General features: G+C 64.5%; 1 long non-coding RNA gene across 1 annotated transcript in view; it reads left to right on the plus strand.

Moving 5' to 3' along the window:
* LOC146056581 (uncharacterized) overlaps positions 1 to 12673 on the plus strand; it is a 30719-nt gene that overhangs the window by 11423 nt on the left and 6623 nt on the right. The window contains exons 2-3 of the long non-coding RNA XR_014469356.1: positions 4719 to 4859; positions 11568 to 11722. This is a non-coding gene — a long non-coding RNA (uncharacterized LOC146056581). The remainder of the gene's footprint in view (positions 1 to 4718; positions 4860 to 11567; positions 11723 to 12673) is intronic.

Below are 12673 nucleotides of genomic sequence, written 5' to 3' on the forward strand. Positions count from 1 at the left end.
TATGTATTTTAAACTGAGAATGAGGGATATGTAAAGCTCTGTGGGGTTATTTAAACATCTCGCCCTTATTTAGAGATCTTTGCTTGTTGAAAAATTACTTTTCATAATAACTCTTAATTCATTATTGATTAATTGTTACTTGTTTGATGCGTGATTTTATGATTAATTATTTATTATCGTAATATTTGTATGCGTTTAATTCATTGATTAATCTATATTTGTGTGTGTTGTCTTTTCCTTCCTGAGATATCATTTCATTTTGTGTGAGTTTTTATTATTCTCTTATTAAAAGTTATGTTTTATACAGTCATTAATTACTAATTAATATTGTTAAGAGTGCCCCAAAAAACCTGTATGGTTCTCTTTTGTCCTTCCTTCTGGACTCCCATAAATTGAGTCCCTGTAGCTCAGGGTTTTTCAACCGGTGTGCCGCGCGACAGCTGATCACGGCGACACACCCAGGTCCTCCCGCAGCCGCCCGCCCTACTCCAATGGATGTGCGCGCCAGACGTCAGTGTCAGCGCGCATCATCCATGTATAATGGGCATCTCTGTGTGCGGCATATGTATAATAAGCGGTACAGTGTGGGGCATATGTATAATGGGCATGACGGTGTGGGGCATATGTATAATGTACTATGTACTATAATAAACTAATGAAGCATCGTGTTGGCACTTGAAGGGGGGGGGGGGGGGGGAAAGAAAACTTGCAGTGGTTCCCAAACTGTGCACCGCGCGGCTCCCTGGGGTGCCGCAGCGATGTCCCAGGGGTGCCGCGGCCGCATGTCTTTTTTTTTTTATGTGAGCGGCCGGGGCAGTGTGATCTAGCCGGCACCAGGGGAGGAGTGAGTGTGCAGAGAGCGGCGCCTGTGCTGAGCCAGGGAAGACGGAGCTACAGGCGCCAGGGAGATGAGAGCACAGGCAGCGGCTGCCTGTTGCAAGTCAGTATGGAGCTAGCAGGCTATGTGGGCAGTGTGTGTATTGATGTATGCACATTCCACACATCAAACACCTCCCCCCGACCTGTAAGCGCCTCCTTGCATGTGTAGAGTTTCTGCCAGTGGTTATGAACGTGTGTAAGCTGCCCCCCGTGTGTGTGTGTGCGCCCCTCACTGTCCCCGTGTGTGTGTGTGCACCCCTCATGTCCCCGTGTGTGTGTCCTCACTGTCCCCATGTGTATGTGTGTGTGTCCTCACTGTCCCAGTGTGTGTGTGTGTGTGTGGTCCCTCACTGTCCCATGTGTGTGTGTGTGTGTCCCCTCTCATTGTCTCCATGTGTGTGTGTGTATGCGTCCCTCACTGTCCCCGTGTGTGTGTGTGCGTCCCTCACTGTCCCCGTGTGTGTGTGCGTCCCTCACTGTCCCCGTGTGTGTGTGCGCCCCTCACTGTCCCCGTGTGTGTGCCCCTCACTGTCCCCGTGTGTGTGCCCCTCACTGTCCCCGTGTGTGTGCCCTCACTGTCCCCGTGTGTGTGTATGCGTCCCTCACTGTCCCTGTGTGTGTGCGTCCCTCACTGTCCCCGTGTGTGTGTGTCCCCTCTCACTGTCTCCATGTGTGTGTGTGTGCGTCCCTCACTGTCCCCGTGTGTGTGTGTGCCCCTCACTGTCCCCGTGTGTGTGCCCCTCACTGTCCCCGTGTGTGTGTGTGCCCCTCACTGTCCCGTGTGTGTGTGCCCTCACTGTCCCCGTGTGTGTGTGCCCCTCACTGTCCCCGTGTGTGTGTGCCCCTCACTGTCCCCGTGTGTGTGTGCCCCTCACTGTCCCCGTGTGTGTGTGCCCCTCACTGTCCCCGTGTGTGTGTGCCCCTCACTGTCCCCGTGTGTGTGTGCCCCTCACTGTCCCCGTGTGTGTGTGCCCCTCACTGTCCCCGTGTGTGTGTGCCCCTCACTGTCCCGTGTGTGTGTGCCCCTCACTGTCCCCGTGTGTGTGTGGCCCCTCACTGTCCCCGTGTGTGTGTGTGTGCATCCCTCACTGTCCATGTGTGTGTGTGTGCGCCCCTCACTGTCCCCGTGTGTGTGCGTGCCCCTCACTGTCCCCGTGTGTGTGTGTCCTCTCACTGTCTCCCTCACTGCCCCCCGTGTGTACGCTGTGCCCCCCCTGTGTGTACGCTGTGCCCCCCCGTGTGTACGCTGTGCTCCCCCCGTGTGTACGCTGTGCTCCCCCGTGTGTGTACGCTGTGCTCCCCCCGTGTGTGTACGCTGTGCTCCCCCCGTGTGTGTACGCTGTGCTCCCCCCGTGTGTGTACGCTGTGCTCCCCCCGTGTGTGTACGCTGTGCTCCCCCCGTGTGTGTACGCTGTGCTCCCCCCGTGTGTGTACGCTGTGCTCCCCCCGTGTGTGTACGCTGTGCTCCCCCCGTGTGTGTACGCTGTGCTCCCCCCGTGTGTGTACGCTGTGCTCCCCCCGTGTGTGTACGCTGTGCTCCCCCCGTGTGTGTACGCTGTGCTCCCCCCGTGTGTGTACGCTGTGCTCCCCCCGTGTGTGTACGCTGTGCTCCCCCCGTGTGTGTACGCTGTGCTCCCCCCGTGTGTGTGTGTGCGCCCCTCACTGTCCCCGTGTGTGTGTGTGCACCCCTCATGTCCCCGTGTGTGTGTCCTCACTGTCCCCATGTGTATGTGTGTGTGTCCTCACTGTCCCAGTGTGTGTGTGTCCCCTCACTGTCCCCATGTGTGTGTGTGTCCCCTCACTGTCCCCATGTGTGTGTGTGTCCCCTCACTGTCCCCATGTGTGTGTGTGTCCCCTCACTGTCCCCATGTGTGTGTGTGTGTGTCCCCTCTCACTGTCTCCATGTGTGTGTGTGTGCGTCCCTCACTGTCCCCGTGTGTGTGTGCGTCCCTCACTGTCCCCGTGTGTGTGTGCGTCCCTCACTGTCCCCGTGTGTGTGTGCGTCCCTCACTGTCCCCGTGTGTGTGTGCGTCCCTCACTGTCCCCGTGTGTGTGTGCGTCCCTCACTGTCCCCGTGTGTGTGTGCGCCCCTCACTGTCCCGTGTGTGTGCCCCTCACTGTCCCCGTGTGTGTGCCCCTCACTGTCCCCGTGTGTGTGCCCCTCACTGTCCCCGTGTGTGTGCCCCTCACTGTCCCCGTGTGTGTATGCGTCCCTCACTGTCCTGTGTGTGTGCGTCCCTCACTGTCCCCATGTGTGTGTGTGTGTGTCCCCTCTCACTGTCTCCATGTGTGTGTGTGTGTGTGTGTGTGCGTCCCTCACTGTCCCCGTGTGTGTGTGTGCCCCTCACTGTCCCCGTGTGTGTGTGTGCCCCTCACTGTCCCCGTGTGTGTGTGTGTGCCCCTCACTGTCCCCGTGTGTGTGTGCCCCTCACTGTCCCCGTGTGTGTGTGCCCCTCACTGTCCCCGTGTGTGTGTGCCCCTCACTGTCCCCGTGTGTGTGTGCCCCTCACTGTCCCCGTGTGTGTGTGCCCCTCACTGTCCCCGTGTGTGTGTGGCCCCTCACTGTCCCCGTGTGTGTGTGCCCCTCACTGTCCCCGTGTGTGTGTGCCCCTCACTGTCCCCGTGTGTGTGTGCCCCTCACTGTCCCCGTGTGTGTGTGCCCCTCACTGTCCCCGTGTGTGTGTGCATCCCTCACTGTCCCCGTGTGTGTGTGCATCCCTCACTGTCCATGTGTGTGTGCGCCCCTCACTGTCCCCGTGTGTGTGCGTGCCCCTCACTGTCCCCGTGTGTGTGCGTGCCCCTCACTGTCCCCGTGTGTGTGTGTCCTCTCACTGTCTCCCTCACTGCCCCCCCGTGTGTACGCTGTGCCCCCCCTGTGTGTACGCTGTGCCCCCCCTGTGTGTACGCTGTGCCCCCCCTGTGTGTACGCTGTGCCCCCCCTGTGTGTACGCTGTGCCCCCCCTGTGTACGCTGTGCTCCCCCCGTGTGTGTACGCTGTGCTCCCCCCGTGTGTGTACGCTGTGCTCCCCCGTGTGTGTACGCTGTGCTCCCCCCTTGTGTGTACGCTGTGCTCCCCCCTTGTGTGTACGCTGTGCTCCCCCGTGTGTGTACGCTGTGCTCCCCCCGTGTGTGTACGCTGTGCTCCCCCGTGTGTGTACGCTGTGCTCCCCCCGTGTGTGTACGCTGTGCTCCCCCGTGTGTGTACGCTGTGCTCCCCCCGTGTGTGTACGCTGTGCTCCCCCCGTGTGTGTACGCTGTGCTCCCCCCGTGTGTGTACGCTGTGCTCCCCCCGTGTGTGTACGCTGTGCTCCCCCGTGTGTGTACGCTGTGCTCCCCCGTGTGTGTACGCTGTGCTCCCCCGTGTGTGTACGCTGTGCTCCCCCCGTGTGTGTACGCGTGCTCCCCCCGTGTGTGTACGCTGTGCTCCCCCCGTGTGTGTACGCTGTGCTCCCCCGTGTGTGTACGCTGTGCTCCCCCCGTGTGTGTACGCTGTGCTCCCCCCGTGTGTGTACGCTGTGCTCCCCCGTGTGTGTACGCTGTGCTCCCCCCGTGTGTGTACGCTGTGCTCCCCCCGTGTGTGTACGCTGTGCTCCCCCCGTGTGTGTACGCTGTGCTCCCCCCGTGTGTGTACGCTGTGCTCCCCCCGTGTGTGTACGCTGTGCTCCCCCGTGTGTGTACGCTGTGCTCCCCCTGTGTGTGTACGCTGTGCTCCCCCTGTGTGTGTACGCTGTGCTCCCCCCGTGTGTGTACGCTGTGCTCCCCCCGTGTGTGTACGCTGTGCCCTCCTCCGTGTGAACGCTGTGCCCTTTAATATTATTATTATTATGTTTCCTGCCCAGACGATGACCACCCCATGGTACCGCCGGGACTGAGACGCTTCCACAGCCTGCGGACCAGATTCAGGCGCCTCCTTGAGTTGCCTCCGCCACCGGGAAGGGAAAAGAAGCCACCCTGGTCATCAGAGGAGCAGCTGCACCCAGGTAAATCCGTCCCCCCACTGTCCCTGTGTGTACCCTGTCCCCCACCCCACTGTCCCTGTATGTAGCCAGCGCCCCCGTGTGTACGCTGCCCCCCCCAGTGCCCCTGTGTGTACGCTGTCCCCCCCAGTGCCCCCGTGTGTACGCTGTCCCCCCCCCCCAGTGCCCCCGTGTGTACGCTGTCCCCCCCCAGTGCCCCCGTGTGTACGCTGTCCCCCCCCAGTGCCCCCGTGTGTACGCTGTCCCCCCCCAGTGCCCCCGTGTGTATGCTGTCCCCCCCCCCAGGGCCCCCGTGTGTACGCTGTCCCCCCCAGTGCCCCCCGTGTGTACGCTGTCCCCCCCAGTGCCCCCCGTGTGTACGCTGTCGCCCCCAGTGCCCCCGTGTGTATGCAGTCCCCCTCCAGTGCCCCCGTGTGTACACTGTCCCCCTCCAGTGCCCCTGTGTCTACGATGTCCCGCCCCCCGTGTGTACGCTGTTCGCCCTCAGTGAACAGTGTACACTGTTCGTGCCCCCGTGTGTACGCTGTTCGCCCCCCAGTGCCCCCGTGTGTACGCTGTTCGCCCCCCAGTGCCCCCGTGTGTACGCTGTTCGCCCCCCAGTGCCCCCGTGTGTACGCTGTTCGCCCCCCAGTGCTCCCATGTGTACGCTGTTCGACCCCCAGTGCCCTGTGTGTACGCTGATCGCCCCCGCGTGTACGCTGTTCGTGCCCCCGTGTGTACGCTGTTCGTCCCCCAGTGCCCCCGTGTGTACGCTGTCCCCCCCCCCAGTGCCCCCGTGGGTACGCTGTCCCCCCCCCAGTGCCCCCGTGGGTACGCTGTTCGCCCCCCAGTGCCCCCGTGGGTACGCTGTTCATCCCCCAGTGCCCCCGTGTGTACGCTGTTCGCCCCCCAGTGCCCCCGTGTGTACGCTGTTCGCCCCCGCGTGTACGCTGTTCGCCCCCCAGTGCCCCCGTGTGTACGCTGTTCGCCCCCCAGTGCCCCGTGTGTACGCTGTTCGTCCCCGCGTGTACGCTGTTCGCCCCCCAGTGCCCCGTGTGTACGCTGTTCGTCCCCCAGTGCCCCCGTGTGTACGCTGTTCATCCCCCAGTGCCCCCGTGTGTACGCTGTCCCCCCCCCCAGTGCCCCCGTGGGTACGCTGTTCGCCCCCCAGTGCCCCCGTGGGTACGCTGTTCATCCCCCAGTTGCCCCCGTGTGTACGCTGTTCGCCCCCCAGTGCCCCCGTGTGTACGCTGTTCGCCCCCGCGTGTACGCTGTTCGCCCCCCAGTGCCCCCGTGTGTACGCTGTTCGCCCCCCAGTGCCCCGTGTGTACGCTGTTCGTCCCCCAGTGCCCCCGTGTGTACGCTGTTCATCCCCCAGTGCCCCCGTGTGTACGCTGTCTCCCCCCAGTGCCCCCGTGTGTACGCTGTCTCCCCCTCAGTGCCCCCGTGTGTACGCTGTCTCCCCCCCAGTGCCCCCGTGTGTACGCTGTCTCCCCCCAGTGCCCCCGTGTGTACGCTGTCTCCCCCCCAGTGCCCCCGTGTGTACGCTGTCTCCCCCCAGTGCCCCGTGTGTACGCTTTCTCCCCCCCCAGTGCCCCCGTGTGTACGCTGTCTCCCCCCAGTGCCCCCGTGTGTACGCTGTCTCCCCCCCAGTGCCCCCGTGTGTACGCTGTCTCCCCCCCAGTGCCCTCGTGTGTACGCTGTCCCCCCAGTGCCCTCGTGTGTACGCTGTCCCCCCAGTGCCCCCGTGTGTACGCTGTCCCCCCAGAGCCCCCGTGTGTACGCTGTCCCCCCAGAGCCCCCGTGTGTACGCTGTCCCCACAGTGCCCCGTGTGTACGCTGTCCCCCAGAGCCACTCGTTTGTACGCTGTCTCCCCCCAGTGCCCCCCGTGTGTACGCTGTCCCCCCCCCAGTGCCCCCGTATGTACGCTGTCCCCCCCCCCCCCCAGCGCCCCCGTGTGTATGCTGTCCCCCTCCCCAGGGCCCCCGTGTGTACGCTGTCCCCCCCAGTGCCCCCGCGTGTACGCTGTCGCCCCCAGTGCCCCCGTGTGTATGCAGTCCCCTCCAGTGCCCCGTGTGTACGCTGTCCCCCCTCCAGTGCCCCTGTGTGTACGATGTCCCGCCCCCCGTGTGTACGCTGTTCGCCCCCAGTGAACAGTGTACGCTGTTCACCCCCCCAGTGCCCCCGTGTGTACGCTGTTCGCCCCCCAGTGCCCCGTGTGTACGCTGTTCGCCCCCCAGTGCCCCCGTGTGGACGCTGTTCGCCCCCAGTGCCCCCGTGTGGACGCTGTTCGCCCCCCAGTGCCCCCGTGTGTACGCTGTTCGCCCCCCAGTGCCCCCGTGTGTACGCTGTTCGCCCCCCAGTGCCCCGTGTGTACGCTGTTCGTCCCCCAGTGCCCCGTGTGTACGCTGTTCGTCCCCCAGTGCCCCGTGTGTACGCTGTTCGTCCCCCAGTGCCCCCGTGTGTACGCTGTTCGTCCCCCAGTGCCCCCGTGTGCACGCTGTCTCCCCCAGTGCCCCCGTGTGCACGCTGTCTCCCCCCCAGTGCCCCCGTGTGCACGCTGTCTCCTCCCAGTGCCCCCGTGTGCACGCTGTCTCCCCCCAGTGCCCCCGTGTGCACGCTGTCTCCCCCCCAGTGCCCCCGTGTGCACGCTGTCCTCCCCCCCCAGTGCCCCCGTGTGTACGCTGTCTCCCCCCCAGTGCCCCCGTGTGTACGCTGTCTCCCCCCCAGTGCCCCGTGTGTACGCTGTCTCCCCCCCAGTGCCCCCGTGTGTACGCTGTCTCCCCCCCCAGTGCCCCCGTGTGTACGCTGTCTCCCCCCCAGTGCCCCCGTGTGTACGCTGTCTCCCCCCCAGTGCCCCCGTGTGTACGCTGTCTCCCCCCCAGTGCCCCCGTGTGTACGCTGTCTCCCCCCAGTGCCCCCGTGTGTTACGCTGTCTCCCCCCCAGTGCCCCCGTGTGTACGCTGTCTCCCCCCCAGTGCCCCCGTGTGTACGCTGTCCCCCCAGAGCCCCCGTGTGTACGCTGTCCCCCCAGAGCCCCCGTGTGTACGCTGTCCCCCCAGAGGCCCCCGTGTGTACGCTGTCCCCCCAGAGCCCCCGTGTGTACGCTGTCCCCCCAGAGCCCCCGTGTGTACGCTGTCCCCCCAGAGCCCCCGTGTGTACGCTGTCCCCCCAGAGTCCCCGTGTGTACGCTGTCCCCCCAGAGCCCCCGTGTGTACGCTGTCCCCCCAGTGCCCCCGTGTGTACGCTGTCTCCCCCCCAGTGCCCCCGTGTGTACGCTGTCTCCCCCCCCAGTGCCCCCGTGTGTACGCTGTCTCCCCCCCAGTGCCCCCGTGTGTACGCTGTCTCCCCCCCAGTGCCCCCGTGTGTACGCTGTCCCCCCAGAGCCCCCGTGTGTACGCTGTCCCCCCAGAGCCCCCGTGTGTACGCTGTCCCCCCAGAGCCCCCGTGTGTACGCTGTCCCCCCAGAGCCCCCGTGTGTACGCTGTCCCCCCAGAGCCCCCGTGTGTACGCTGTCCCCACAGTGCCCCGTGTGTACGCTGTCCCCCCAGAGCCACTCATTTGTACGCTGTCTCCCCCCAGTGCCCCCCGTGTGTACGCTGTCCCCCTCCCAGTGCCCCCCGTGTGTACACTGTTCCCCTCCAGTGCCCCGTGTGTACGTTGTGGTCCCCCCCCCCAGTGCCCCCATGTGTACGCTGTCATCCCTCACAGTGCCCCCGTGTGTACGCTGTCATCCCCCACAGTCCCCCCGTGTGTATGCTGCCCTCCCCAGTGCCCCCGTGTGTATGCTGCCCTCCCCCAGTGCCCCCGTGTGTATACGCTGTCCCTCCCCCAGTGCCCCCATGTGTACGCTGTCCCTCCCCCAGTGCCCCCGGTGTGTACGCAGTCCCCCCCAGTGCCCCCTGTGTGTACGCTGCCCCCCCGTGCTCACCATGTGTATGCTATCCCCCTCCCAGTGCCCCCCATGTGTACACTGCCCCCCTGTGCCCCCTGTGTGTATGCTGTTGCCCCTGTGTGTGTATGCTGTCACCTCCAGTGCCCCGTGTGTATACGCTGTCCCTCCTCCATTGCCCCCATGTGTACGCTGTCCCTCCCCCAGTTCCCCCGTGTGTACGCAGTGCCCCTGTGTGTATGCAGTCCCCCCAGTGCCCCCTGTGTGTACGCTGCGCCCCCCCCAGTGCCCCCCATGTGTACGCTGTCCCCATCCCAGTGCCCCCCGTGTGTATGCTATCTCCCTCCCAGTGCCCCCTGTGTGTATGCTGTTCGGCCCCCAGTGCCCCCATGTGTACGCTGTCCCCCCAGTGCCCCCATGTGTACGCTGTCCCCCCCAGTGCCCCCTGTGTGTATGCTGTTGCCCCTGTGTGTGTATACGCTGTCCCTCCCCCAGTGCCCCCGTGTGTATACGCTGTCCCTCCCCCAGTGCCCTCATGTGTACGCTGTCCCTCCCCCAGTGCCCCCATGTGTACGCTGTCCCTCTCCCAGTGCCCCCCGTGTGTATGCTGTCCCTCCCCCAGTGCCCCCCCGTGTGTACGCAGTGCCCCCTGTGTGTACGCTGCCCCCCCCATTGCCCCCCATGTGTATGCTATCCCCCTCCCAGTGCCCCCATGTGTACACTGCCCCCCCGTGCCCCTTGTGTGTATGCTGTTGCCCCTGTGTGTGTATGCTGTCCCCGAGTGCCCCCGTGTGTATACGCTGTCCCTCCTCCATTGCCCCCATGTGTACGCTGTCCCTCCCTCAGTTCCCCCCGTGTGTACGCAGTGCCCCCATGTGTACGCAGACCCCCAGTGCCCCCTGTGTGTACGCTGCGCCCCCCCAGTGCCCCCCATGTGTACGCTGTCCCCATCCCAGTGCCCCCCCGTGTGTACGCTGTCCCCATCCCAGTGCCCCCCGTGTGTACGCTGTCCCCCTCCCGGTGCTCCCCCGTGTGTACGCTGTCCCCCTCCCGGTGCTCCCCCGTGTGTGCGCTGTACCCCCCCAGTGCCCCCATGTGTGTGCTGTACCCCTGCAGTGCCCCCGTGTGTACGCTTCCCCCCCATGTGTACGCTCTGCCCCCCTGTGTGTACGCTGACCCCCCGTGTGTATGCTGAACCCCCTTGTGTACGCTGACCCCCCTCAGTGCCTCCCGTGTGTACGCTGACCCCCCTCAGTGCACACCGTGTGTACACTGTCCACCCTCAGTGCCCCCCTGTGTGTACGCAGTCCCCCCCCTAGTGCCCCCTGTGTGTACGCTGCCCCCCCCAGTGCCCCCCATGTGTATGCTATCCCCCTCCCAGTGCCCCCATGTGTACACTGCCCCCCCGTGCCCCCTGTGTGTATGCTGTTGCCCCTGTGTGTGTATGCTGTCCCCCGAGTGCCCCCGTGTGTATACGCTGTCCCTCCTCCATTGCCCCCATGTGTACGCTGTCCTTCCCCCAGTTCCCCCCCGTGTGTACGCAGTGCCTCCGAGTGTACGCAGTCCCCCCAGTGCCCCCTGTGTGTACGCTGTCCCCATCCCAGTGCCCCCCATGTGTACGCTGTCCCCATCCCAGTGCCTCCCATGTGTATGCTGTCCCCCTCCCAGTGCCCCCCATGTGTACGCTGTCCCCCTCCCAGTGCCCCCCATGTGTACGCTGTCCCCCTCCCGGTGCTCCCCCGTGTGTGCGCTGTACCCCCCAGTGCCCCCATGTGTGTGCTGTACCCCTGCAGTGCCCCCGTGTGTACGCTTCCCCCCATGTGTACGCTCTGCCCCCCTGTGTGTACGCTGACCCCCCGTGTGTATGCTGAACCCCCTTAGTGCCCCCCTTGTGTACGCTGACCCCCCTCAGTGCCTCCCGTGTGTACGCTGACCCCCCTCAGTGCACACCATGTGTACACTGTCCACCCTCAGTGCCCCCCTGTGTGTATGCTGTCCACCCTCAGTGCCCCCCGTGTGTACGCTGTGCCTCGTTGCCTCCCATGTGTACGTTGTGCCTCCTTAGTGCACCCCCCCGTGTGTACGCTGTCCCCCCTCAGTGACCCCCGTGTGTACGCTGTCCCCCCTCAGTGACCCCCGTGTGTACGCTGTCTCCCCTCAGTGCCCCTCCCGTGTGTACGCTGTCTCCCCTCAGTGCCCCTCCCGTGTGTACGCTGTCTCCCCTCAGTGCCCCCATGTGTGTGCTGTACCCCTGCAGTGCCCCCGTGTGTACGCTGCCCCCCCCAGTGCCCCCCCCCCGGTTGTACACTGTCCCCCCCCAGTCCCCCCCGTGTGTACGCTCTGCCCCCTGTGTGTATGCTGACCCCCCTCTGTGCCCCCCGTGTGTACGCTGACCCCCCTCAGTGCACACTGTGTGTACGTAGTGCCTCATTGCCTCCCGTGTGTACGTTGTGCCCCCCCTGTGTGTACGCTGTCTCCCCTCAGTGCCCCCCGTGTGTACGCTGTCTCCCCTCATTGCCCCCCGTGTGTACGCTGTCCACCCTCATTGCCCCCCGTGTGTACGCTGTCCACCCTCATTGCCCCCCGTGTGTACGCTGTCCACCCTCATTGCCCCCCGTGTGTACGCTGTCCACCCTCATTGCTCCCCGTGTGTACGCTGTCCACCCTCATTGCCCCCTGTGTGTATGCTGTCCCCCCTTGGTGCCCACCGTGTGTACTCTGTCCACCCTCATTGCCCCCAGTGTGTACGCTGTGCCCCCTGTGTGTGAGCTGTGCCCCCCCCCCGTGTGTACGCATTGTTGTTGTAATAATTATTATTATTATTATATTTCCTGCTCAGACTCTGTCCTCCCCATGCTGCCACCGGGACTTGGTTCAGCCGCTTCCACAGCCTGCAGCCCTAACAGTCTGGTGAAGCCCCGGCGTTGAGTTGCCTCTGCCACCCGGAAGACAGAAAGCAGCCACCCGGGCCATCAGAGGAGCAGCTGCACCCAGGTAAATTCATCCCCCCACTGTCCCTGTGTGTACCCTGTCCCCAATCCCCACTATCCCTGTGTGCACCATGTCCCCTCAACTGTCCCCCACACCACTATCCCTGTGCATACCCTTTCCCCCGTCACTGTCCCTGTATGTACCCTGCCCCCCCCAGTGCCCGCCATGTGTACGCTGTCCCCCCCAGTGCCCGCCGTTTGTATGCTGCCCCCCGTGTGTACTGTCCGCCCTGTGCTGCAGCTGCACCCAGGTAAATCCGTCCCCCTCTGTCCCTGTGTGTACCCTGTCCCCCACCCCACTATCCCTGTGTGTACCCTGTCCCCCACCCCACTATCCCTGTGTGTACCCTGTCCCCCCCAGTGCCCCCGTGTGTGCGCTGCCCCCCCGCATGTACGCTGTCCCCCTACAGTGCCGCACCCCACATGTACGCTGTCCCCTTCCCAGTGCCCCCACTTGTACGCTGCCCCCCCCCCCCAGTGCCCCCTGCGTGTACTCTGCCCCCCCAGTGCCCCCTGCGTGTACGCTGTCCCCTTTCTAGTGCCCCCTGCGTGTACGCTGTCCCCTTTCTAGTGCCCCCTGCGTGTACGCTGTCCCCTTCCCAGTGCCCCCTGCGTGTACGCTGTCCCCTTCCCAGTGCCCCCTGCGTGTACGCTGTCCCCTTCCCAGTGCCCCACTGCGTGTACGCTGTCCCCTTCCCAGTGCCCCACTGCGTGTACGCTGTCCCCTTCCCAGTGCCCCCTGCGTGTACGCTGTCCCCTTCCCAGTGCCCCCTGCGTGTACGCTGTCCTCTTCCCAGTGCCCCCTGCGTGTACGCTGTCCCCTTCCCAGTGCCCCCTGCGTGTACGCTGTCCCCTTCCCAGTGCCCCCTGCGTGTACGCTGTCCCCTTCCCAGTGCCCCCTGCGTGTACGCTGTCCCCTTCCCAGTGCCCCCTGCGTGTACGCTGTCCCCTTCCC

This window comes from Crinia signifera, unplaced genomic scaffold (genome assembly GCF_055691185.1).
Source record: "Crinia signifera unplaced genomic scaffold, ASM5569118v1 HAP2_SCAFFOLD_83, whole genome shotgun sequence".
NCBI lineage: Eukaryota > Metazoa > Chordata > Amphibia > Anura > Myobatrachidae > Crinia > Crinia signifera.